The following is a 10,296-nucleotide window of genomic DNA, read 5'->3' as shown; positions in this document are numbered from 1 at the left end:
CCTTCCTCGTCAAGTTTTGGAAATATTGTTTGAACTGGGAGCTTGTCTCCTATAACCTTCTTTAAACACGAAACATGGAAGACTGGGTGCAATCGAGAAGCTGCAAGAAGCTCCAATTTGTATGCCATAGTACCAATCTTTTGCAACACCTTGTACGGACCAAATACTTTGGTGATAATTTATTATCCTTCTTAGCTTGCTTGAGGGACATTTGTTTATATGGTTGTAGCTATAGGAATACCCAATCACCTACATCAAAACTTTTTTCACTGCGATGTTGATCTGCCTGTTGTTTCATTCTATTCTGCGCCAACAAGAGGTTATCCTTTAAGAGTTGGAGGACTTGTTGTTGATGCTCGATGTGATTTTCCACTGCTTGAACCTTAGAATTTTCTTTTAAATATGATGTGATGGATGGTGGCTAATATCCATAAAGTGCCATAAATGGGGTCATTTTTGCTGCTGTATGGAAGGAAGTGTTATACCACCATTCAGCTAGAGGCAACCATTTGATCCATTGTGTATGTTTATTAGATACAAAGCAACAAAGATATCCTTCCAAACATATGTTTCCTATCTCAGTTTTTCCATCAAATTAAGGATGATAAGATGAGCTATGAGCTAACTGAGTACCGAGACAAGAAAATAATTCTGTCCAAAAATTTCCAATGAAAATGGGATCTCTGTCACTTACAATAATCTTTGGGTTTCCATGTAGCTTTTGAATTGTTTCCATAAATGCAGTAGAAATTGTACTGACTCTAAATGGATGTGATAATACACAAAAGTGTGCATACTTAGTCAGTTTGTCAACTACCACCATGATGACACTCTTTCCCTCAGACTTGGGTAAACCTATGATAAAATCCATTGAAACCTCCTCCCAACGTTGTCTTGGAAGGGATAAAGGTTGTAATAGACCTGGGGTCTTAATTGTTTCAACTTTATTTTGTTGGCAAACCAAACATTCCGCCACAAACTTTTGAATATCCCATTTAAGGCCATCCCAAAAAAAATTCTTCTTTACCCTGTGGTAAGTTTTTAAAAACCCTGAGTGCCCTCCTAAGGGATGTTACACTAAAAAATGTCACCTTGACTACTTACAGTTAGTATGGCTCAAATCAACAGTCATGCTACCCTCTTAGGCAAGTCTCATGCCTCTGTTATCCATCTCAAACTCAAAAAGAGAGAAAGTCTTGTAAAAATCATGTTTATCTCTGGGGTCGCAGGTTCTCTCTAGTCTTACCTGCGGGGACGCGGACCTTGTTCACCAAAACTGCGTCCATGGACGCTCTGTATGTAAAGGGACAGGTGCGTCCCTCTGTAAAAGACAAAATGCGCGAATTTTATCTTGAAAAAGTTACTTGTGGTTACTTCTAGAACATTCTAGAGGTCGGTTTGATGAAATGGATGCGCCTCCAGTTGGTTCATGTATCTCTATTAAGGGGAAGCTTATCCCATCAATAAGGGAGTTATCCCACCCAAAGAGGGGGATGATCCCATTGATGGTGGACCAGAATAACCTCTTTACAGCACTATAAATAAAGGCATTGAGCCAGAAGGAGGAGAGGTTGGAGCTATACATTTTCTTTGGGTAAATGCTGCAGGATTTAGGTCTTCCATTAGAGCCTTTGTGAGGAGAGATTGTCTTCACTAGATTCTACTTGGGAGAGGGTGAGCTTTGTCAAAGTAGAGGAAAACCCTTGATGGACCCTGGGAGGAACTTGCACAACACCAAGGCCAGGTTGTAAGAGTTTCTTTGTTTCGTTATTAATACAAACTGGTTTATTTTTCTCAATAGCTTGTGTTAATGAGTTATTTCATGTGTTCCTTGGTCTGCATGTTGGATATATGTTTTATTATATGAAATGCAAGTGCTTGGTAATTGTTTGATTGTTTGTGGTTGCAGGAATTGACTTGAAGGAGGAGCTCATCCGGATCGTCAAGAACGGACTTCAACAACAGCGTTTTGGAATAAGGTAAGCCTAAACACTTGTAGTTTTCATGTTATAAAAGGTGTATTTAGAGAAAGATCACTCCTTTTTGTCTTGTTTGTCATTAGAATGTCTTAGACTTCTAGGAAGGTCAGTCGTGTCCGCACCCTTGACAGATTCCGTGTGACAAATTGGCGACTCCGCTGGGGAATCCATTAATGAGAGAGTCTTTTCCTTTATATGAACTTTGCTTTGAGAAAATCATTTTTGTTTTCTGGTTTTTGACTGTGCGAATTAGTATTTGGGTGGCTTAGCTTTAGATTTCGTTAGATTTGGTTTTTCTTTATTTTTCCAGACGGACGCACCCTCTTAGTACTGCACAGTGCGTCTTTGGACGCGTTGTTGTCGTCTGCACAGAGCGGGGCCGCACCTGTGACAACGGGTTGCCTGCGTCTTCCTGTAAAACTTGAGAAAATTCCATTTTTGCTTCAAATTGCTTTTAGATTTTGTTTTTCCTTAGTGTTTTCCGCCCAGATCCTTTAGTACCCTGTCAAGAATTTTCACCTAAACTAGTTTTGTGAGCTTTGAGTGTTTTAGTGGTTTTCAACGAAGTTTTGACCTAGGGTTTGATTTTTGGAAAGGCTTTGTAGTGACTTTGCTATTAGAAAGTTGTCCAGCCTTAGATATCTCTGGTTAGTCAACCTTCTTAGAAGTCTGGCCTGTCGTAAAGTCTCCTTTTGTGAGCAACTTGCCATTTGAGTTGTTTTGGGTCAAATTTCGAATTACTTGTTTATAAAGTATTGATTTCCATTTTAAAAAAGAACAAAAAGATTAGAATTTTGTTTTGGCTAGTTTTTGATTCTGCAATAAGCTAGCCCTTGATTTGATTGTAATCAAGTAAAACACCTTAGAAATAATCATTGTTAGTTTTGGCCTCATTAAGATTGCTTAGAGTAAATTTACCTTTAGTTTGCTTATGAGTGCATTTTCATAGATTTTAGGAGTTGTTACGATTGATTTTTTGTTTAAATTAGATTTACTTGCTTTATTAAAAGAAAAATACAAAAACATCTTCTTAAAAGTCTTGTTTCAAGTAGCTTTTTGTTTTCAAAAGAAGAAAAGAGTTTTTTCGTGCATGTAAAGAGAAGTTATGTTTTTATGCTTGGAAAAGACAAACGAATTGTTTCTTTGATTGTTTTCAATTAAAAGGTTGCTTTTATAAAGATTGCATTCTCTCAACTTTTAGTTAAAACAATTCATCGAAAAGTAAAGTAGTGGATAAATCATTCTAGGTGCATTTTGTAGTGGTTTCGAGTCGAGTCAACACACCACTAGTTTCACTTCCATCACCTTTTGACTTAAGAAACAACCTTAAAAGTAACGCTTAAATTAAAATCAATCTAGTAATCTTTATTTTTCTAGGGCTCTGAAGCACCAACATAGCTTAGGCTAGGGTCTTGGAGTAGGTGAGTACTTAACTCTCAAAGACTACAAAACCAAACAGATAGTCTATCTTGAGTAGAACAAATCCAATTGTTTCAGTTACATTCTGGGAAAGCTCCTCTTAAAGGAGAAGCACGAGCTCGTGTCCGAACCAGTGAGGGGATCATTCCTCCCTCGTTGGGAACGACGCCAGACAGTACGTATTACAAACGGTAAACCTCGGATTAACCATTGTCGAGGAGCCAGGGGTCACTTATCGGTAAACCTTGGATTGTTGTCAAGGAGCCGGTAAGGGGATTGGAGCTTGCTACTCTGCCCTTGCGTGCTGTTGGAGCCTAGACTGTTCCCCCAGGTGTAATTGTTGTGATTGGTAACCTTAGTGGCTATAATATCTAGGATTCTACCCAAGGTGACGGTGGAGGGAAGGTCCCACTGTACCTGGAGCAGACGTCGGTTATACTCACTTGGATTTTCTGGGGGGTTCGCTTCACTTCGAGACGGTTAAAGTGGAGGAACTTGGTCCAGTCTATTCATTAAGCAGGTTGCCGGGGTAACTGTTCCACCCACTATTTCTGTACTGAATCCTGCGACGTTGGGCTTAATCACCAACTAGCGTTTTTGGTCCGGAAGACTACTGTTTGTGTATGGTTTGACGCTCTAGATTATTTAGGCGTGTGCTTCAAATTGATTGGTTCTTTAGAAGACTTTAGGTGGTTTGATTTGAACTTTTTTATTTTGTTTTCGTGTGTTGTAGTTAAAATCTTTAATTGTGGCGGAATCACCGAGAAGGTCCCGTCGAATTGCGGGCCAGTCTCCTGAAGTTGTGTCTGTGGCCGAATTGTTGAGAAGATCCCGTAGACTTGGGGGATCCCCTCCTCGAGACGACCCAGGTAATTTAGAAGGGTTAAAGGTCCTTGTAACTCCTCCTAGTGGCAGTAGAGTAGGATCACCTGAAGAAGGAGAATCTTCCTTGGTAGTCCATCCGTATTACCAAAGTTTAGAAACAGGTTACAATCCCGAAGCTGTTGCAGTTTCCGAGCTTGCTGGTAGTTTTTCATCTGCCAGTGAAACAGGCGAAGAACCTGAAATTTCAGAACCTGTTACTCCAACTCCTAGTGTTCCTGATTCACCAAGAATAGAAAGAATTATCACCGAAAATCTTCCTGTTGGATTAATTGCCATAGAAGAACTTGTTCCAGAGGAAGAAATAGGTGTTTCTAATTCTGAAGATCTAATTACCCTTGATTTAAGGGAGCGTGAATCCATCTTTTACAGTCCTCCTAGAAGTGAATCTTGGTACCTTGCATTAACCAATTTTTTAGACAACTCAGTAGGTTTTTCTACACCTCGTACTCCGGTTCCACCTAGAGGAATTCATTCTCCTGTAAATATGTCTGGTCAGTCATCTGTGTTTTCACAAAGTCCTGAATCATTTTTACATGGCGGTCCTTCTGTTCCTACTGGGTATCAATCACTTTCTGGTACCTTTGCGGGAGCATCTCCTCAACCTGTTGATCATGGGTTATTAGTTGGAAATAGTGGTAATGTACCATTGAGTATAGGTGACGTTTATATGATGTCAGGTTCAACTCCCATTAACCAACCTCAAGGTGGCCAATTACCGCCTGGGGGGCAACCTTCGTTTATACCTGGGGGGCAACCTCAAGGTACTTCATTCGTGACTGGGGGGCAACCTCAAGGGTATCAACCCCAAGGGTATCAACCCCAGCCTCAATATGTACCCCAAAGTCAACCTCAGTATCAGTATCCACCTCAAGGATGGCAACCTCAAGGATGGCAACCCCAAGGGTATCAACCCCAAGGGTATCAACCTCAAGGATACCAACCTCAAGGTCAAGGTCAACCCCAGTATTCGTATTTACCTCAAGGTTATCAACCTACGGGTCAATACCCTAGTCAAGGTTATCAACCACCTCAAGGGCAATCATATGGGACTGCACCTTACAATTATCAACCCTATCCTCAATATGGCTATGGGTCTCAGTATCCTCAACCTGTTACGAGTCAATACCCTGGAATGTTAACATGGGATCCGTCACAGGGTCAACAGGTGTTGCAACCAAGTATGCAGTCGGTACCTCAAGTAGGACAACCTGCAGTTCCTGGTCCATCCCAGCAACCGCAACCTGTCCAGTCAAGTGTTCAGACCCCTGTAACTTCTGTAGTTACTCAGCCGCCAATTGCACCAGGTACTCCACCTCACACGGCTGTAGCAACTACCGCTTCATCTACCATGTTTACTTCTGGAGTATCGGCAGCTCCAGTTCCTACTGTCCCTGTAACCACTCCTCAGATATCTGTACCGTTGTCTGGACCCACGGTTCAAACTACAGTCCAGATGCCTGTAGGCCAACCTGGTACTAGTACGGTTGTTACTACTCAACCTCAATTTATTCAACCTCCGTACCAGGGACAGTATCAACCTGGGCAAGCTGCCCAACAACCGGTTTACCAGTATCAACCGTATCCTGGGTACAATTATCAACCACCTCAACAACCCCAGTACGGTCCGGTTAATCCTGGTTTTCCAGGAGGATATAATATCCCCAATGCGAATCCTGTTCCTAGTTATCCTGGATATCCTCCTCCTGGGGCTGGTATTGTGACTCAGAGTTTCAGAGATCCTAACCGGCAGTTACCATTCATTGCAACTTTAGATTTACCCGACTTGACGCGCCTAACGAACGATCCAATTCAATATCTTCCGTTTTGGCCGCCAATGCCAAATAAGTTGCCCAGCGATATACCCAAGTTCGAAGGGAAGTCTGGAGAGGATCCGTCTAATCACGTGATGACTTACCACCTCTGGTGTGCATCAAATTCCATCATAGATGATTCTATCCTCTTACGTCTTTTCCAGCGTACACTCATTGGTCTCGCGGCCAAGTGGTACATTGAGTTACCACGGGGCTCTTTTTACAACTTTAGTCAGTTAGCTACCTCGTTCTTAACTCATTTTCAGTTACCAGTCAGATACGATAATGGTACAGAGTTATTAACTTCGCTAAAACAATCGACATCCACGTACATTTCTGATCACATCCATGAGTGGAGACGTCGAAGGAGATTAGTGAAAGTTTTTATCCCAGACCAAATCTTAGCTGAATGGTTTGTCAAATCGTTATTACCAAGAATTACTGAAGATGTCGCTAAGGCCGGAGTAGTTACTGAGGAGCAAGTAAATGGCTTTCCAAATTCCAGTGATAGTCAAAAACAGGCCTATTCATCGGACTGTGATTGATGAGGGAGCTTCTACGTGTATTATGTCGATTCAATGTTGGAGATCGCTTGGTTCTCCTACATTGAACCAATCCCCCACCATCCTTAAGGCCTTTGATGGCCGTGGGTTCCGTCCGTTTGGTATTCTACAAGAATTGCCTATAGGGGTCGAAGGTAAAACCGTTAGTCTGGACGTGGAAGTGGTTGATGCCCCTCTAGACTACAACCTTCTTTTGGGTCGAAGTTGGTCATATGCTATGACAGCGATCGTTTCATCGGTCTTCAGAGTCATTAAGTTTCCACATAACGGTAAGATCGTGACTATTGATCAGCTGACATACTTTTCATCTGACCCAACCTCTTTAGAAACTATCCAGCATGTCGGTAAAACGACAATCCCTTATAGGGACATTGGTGTAGGTTTAGTTAAGGATTCCGGTTTACTGGGAACTTTTCCTCTCCCTCCACTCAATGTAGACCCTTCGTTCGCAACAATTCATATGATCACGTCAGAAAACATTATTTATGATGATCCTTGGTATGTTCCCTCTGACTCTGAGCTAGACTCACTCGGTGATGTTATGCCGTTGAGTCCGTATGAGATTGCTTATGAAGCTCTTATGTCTTTTACCAACTTTCATTCAACCGACCAAATGAATGTGGTCAGTGAAGAGTCACGTTTCACTTCACCCTTAGAACGGATAACGTTTCCCGAAGAAGTGTCATCTGACGAACAACTTCGCGAAATCCTAAGTGTAGATGATCTACCATGGGAAGATCTCCATCATAGATCTTCGTTTTTACCTAAGGATGATGCATTTGAAAATGATTTTTCATCTATCTTTACCGTTGAATATGTCAAAGACGCTCAGGATCCAACGAAACATTCTGATTCAGAGCTGAATTTAGGGAATATTTCTCGTACAATTCCCATTGATATTTCAGTGAAACCCGGAATCGAGGAGAACATTCATATAGGTGCCGCTTGTACTGAAACGGAAATCCAAATTTACAAGGCCCTATTCCAAGAATTCCGCGACGTGTTTGCCTGGTCTTACGAGGAAATGCCAGGAATTGATCCTGCCATTGTTGTTCATGAAATCAAAACCTACCCGGATGCTAAACCCATTCGGCAACGGTTGCGTCAGATCCACCCTCGGAAAGCGGCTGCAATCAAAGCAGAAGTCGAAAAGCTGTTGAAAGCAGGTTTCATTTATCCGATCCCGTTAACGGATTGGGTATCGAATATTGTTCCCGTCAATAAAAAACAAGGAACAATAAGAATCTGTATCGATTATAGGGATATCAATCGGGCTTGTCCGAAAGACAACTATCCTACGCCTTATATCGATCAAATCATTGATGATTGTGCCGGAAGTGAGATGTTTTCCTTCATGGATGGTTTCTCAGGCTATAATCAAATCAATATTCTACCTGCCGATCAACCAAAAACGGCATTCATTTGTCCATGGGGGACATTTGCTTATTGCAAATTACCTTTTGGACTTAAGAATGCCGGGGCCACTTTTCAACGGGCGATGTCTTATGCATTTCATGACATCAAGCACATTGTGCAACCCTATCTCGATGATTTGCCTGCTCATTCTTTGCAACGAGCTGATCACCTTGTCCACCTACGAGCAATCTTTATGAGGTGTAGGCATTATCGAATTCGGTTGAATCCTCACAAATGTGTTTTCTGTATAGAAACAGGTCGATTGCTGGGATTTGTTGTTTCAAAAACCGGCATTCGCGTCGATCCCTCGAAAGTCGAGGCTATCATCAAATTGCCTCCTCCTTCGAGTTTGCGCCAACTCCAAAGTTTGCAAGGGAAAGCAAACTTTTTACGCCGATTCATCCCGAACTACGCCGAGGTCACTAAAGGTTTTACACGGTTGTTGAAACAGAACGCACAGTTCTTTTGGGACGAGATTGCCCAACAATCTTTTGATGCACTGAAACACGCGTTGACCCATGCACCGTTATTGCATCCTCCCAACTACAACCAGGACTACTTCTTATACCTCGCAGCTTTGCATTCCACCATTGGAATGGTGTTAGTTCAAGAAGATGAATTCAAAACAGAGCATGTGATATATTATCTTAGTAGAACCTTAAACCCAACTGAGTTAAAATATTCGCATGTGGAGAAATTGGCCCTGGCAGCCGTTCAAGTTGTCCAGCGTTTTCGTCACTACATTCTTCTCCGCAAGACTACCGTTATTTCGGATTGCAACCCTATGATTTATATTTTGACAAAACAACTGCTAGGGGGCAAGTACTCTAAATGGATTGTTATCCTGCAAGAGTTCGACTTGGAGTTCGAGAAGTCCAAGTCTAAGAAATCTTTAGTTTTTGCGGAATTAATGTGTGATTTCCCGAGTGCTGACATAGAGACTGTGGCAGAGGAGTCCATCGTGGACGAATCTTTGTTTCTTATTATCACTTTAGATCCGTGGTATGGGGATATAATCACCTATCTCCAAACCCAAACCTTTCGGCCTGAAGCTTCCAAGGAAGACCGTCGAAAAATTCGGTTTCGATCCCAGCAATACATAATTATTGGAGATACACTTTATCGCCGGGGGGCAGACTTAGTTTTTCGACGTTGTTTAACTCACGAAGAGGCTGAGAGAGTTTTGAATGACTGTCACTCTGGAGCATGTGGCGGTCATATGTCTGGGTATGCCACAACTCAGAAGGTGTTGCGCGCTGGCTATTTCTGGCCGTCTATGTTTAAAGATTGTATCCTTGCTGTCAGAACGTGCCACAACTGTCAAGTATTTGATCGAAAGATGCGCGCTCCACCTGCTCCTCTCCACCCTATAATTGCCGCTGGTCCATTCGCAAAATGGGGCATTGACTTTATTACTTGTAACCCTCACTCGGCCGGGGGGCATGCGTATATCATCCTCGCGGTTGATTATTTTACAAAATGGGCCGAGGCGATGCCTACATTCGACGCAAGCGGCAAGACAGCTGCAGTTTTCGTATTCAATCATATCATAACTAGGTTTGGTGTCCCACAAGCAATCATTACTGACCATGGGAGCCATTTTCGAAATGTCATGATGACTGAGCTTACAAGCCAGCTTGGTTTGCGCCACGATAGCTCTACTCCTTATTATCCGCAAGCCAACGGTTTGGTTGAGTCAATCAACAAAGTTCTAGTCGTCATGATTCGGCGGATCATTGGTATCCATCGAACGAATTGGCATAACATGTTATTTTCGGCGCTATGGGCATATCGAACTTCAGTGAAAAATTCAACAGGTTTCACCCCTTTTCAGCTAGTTTATGGCTTAGAAGCTGTGTTACCTATTGAATGCGAAATCCCATCACTTCAAATGGCTGTCGAATTACTTCCAGCTACTTCCGCAGAGGAGAAACGGTTATTATACTTGGCTAAATTAGATGAGACTCGACGTGACGCTACTTTAGCTATCGAGACTCACGCGAAACGAATGAAAGCTCAATACGATAAAAATGTAACCCCTCGAAGTTTTTTGGAAGGAGACCTAGTATTATTATATGATCAAGCTAACGATAAGCTAGGTGCCGGAAAGTTCGTTCCTATGTGGCATGGGCCCTACATTGTAAAGCGCAAGCTAGCAAAAGGGGCTTATGAGTTAGTTGATTTTGATGGGGACTCTTTGGGTAAACCCAGAAATGGACTTTA

This window comes from Pinus tabuliformis, chromosome 7, assembly GCF_031772625.1.
Source record: "Pinus tabuliformis cultivar Carrire ecotype Pingquan chromosome 7, CPIR1, whole genome shotgun sequence".
In the NCBI taxonomy this organism is placed as follows: Eukaryota; Viridiplantae; Streptophyta; class Pinopsida; order Pinales; family Pinaceae; genus Pinus; species Pinus tabuliformis.
The sequence above is the reverse complement of the archived record's forward strand: the minus strand, read 5'-3'. Positions refer to the sequence as shown.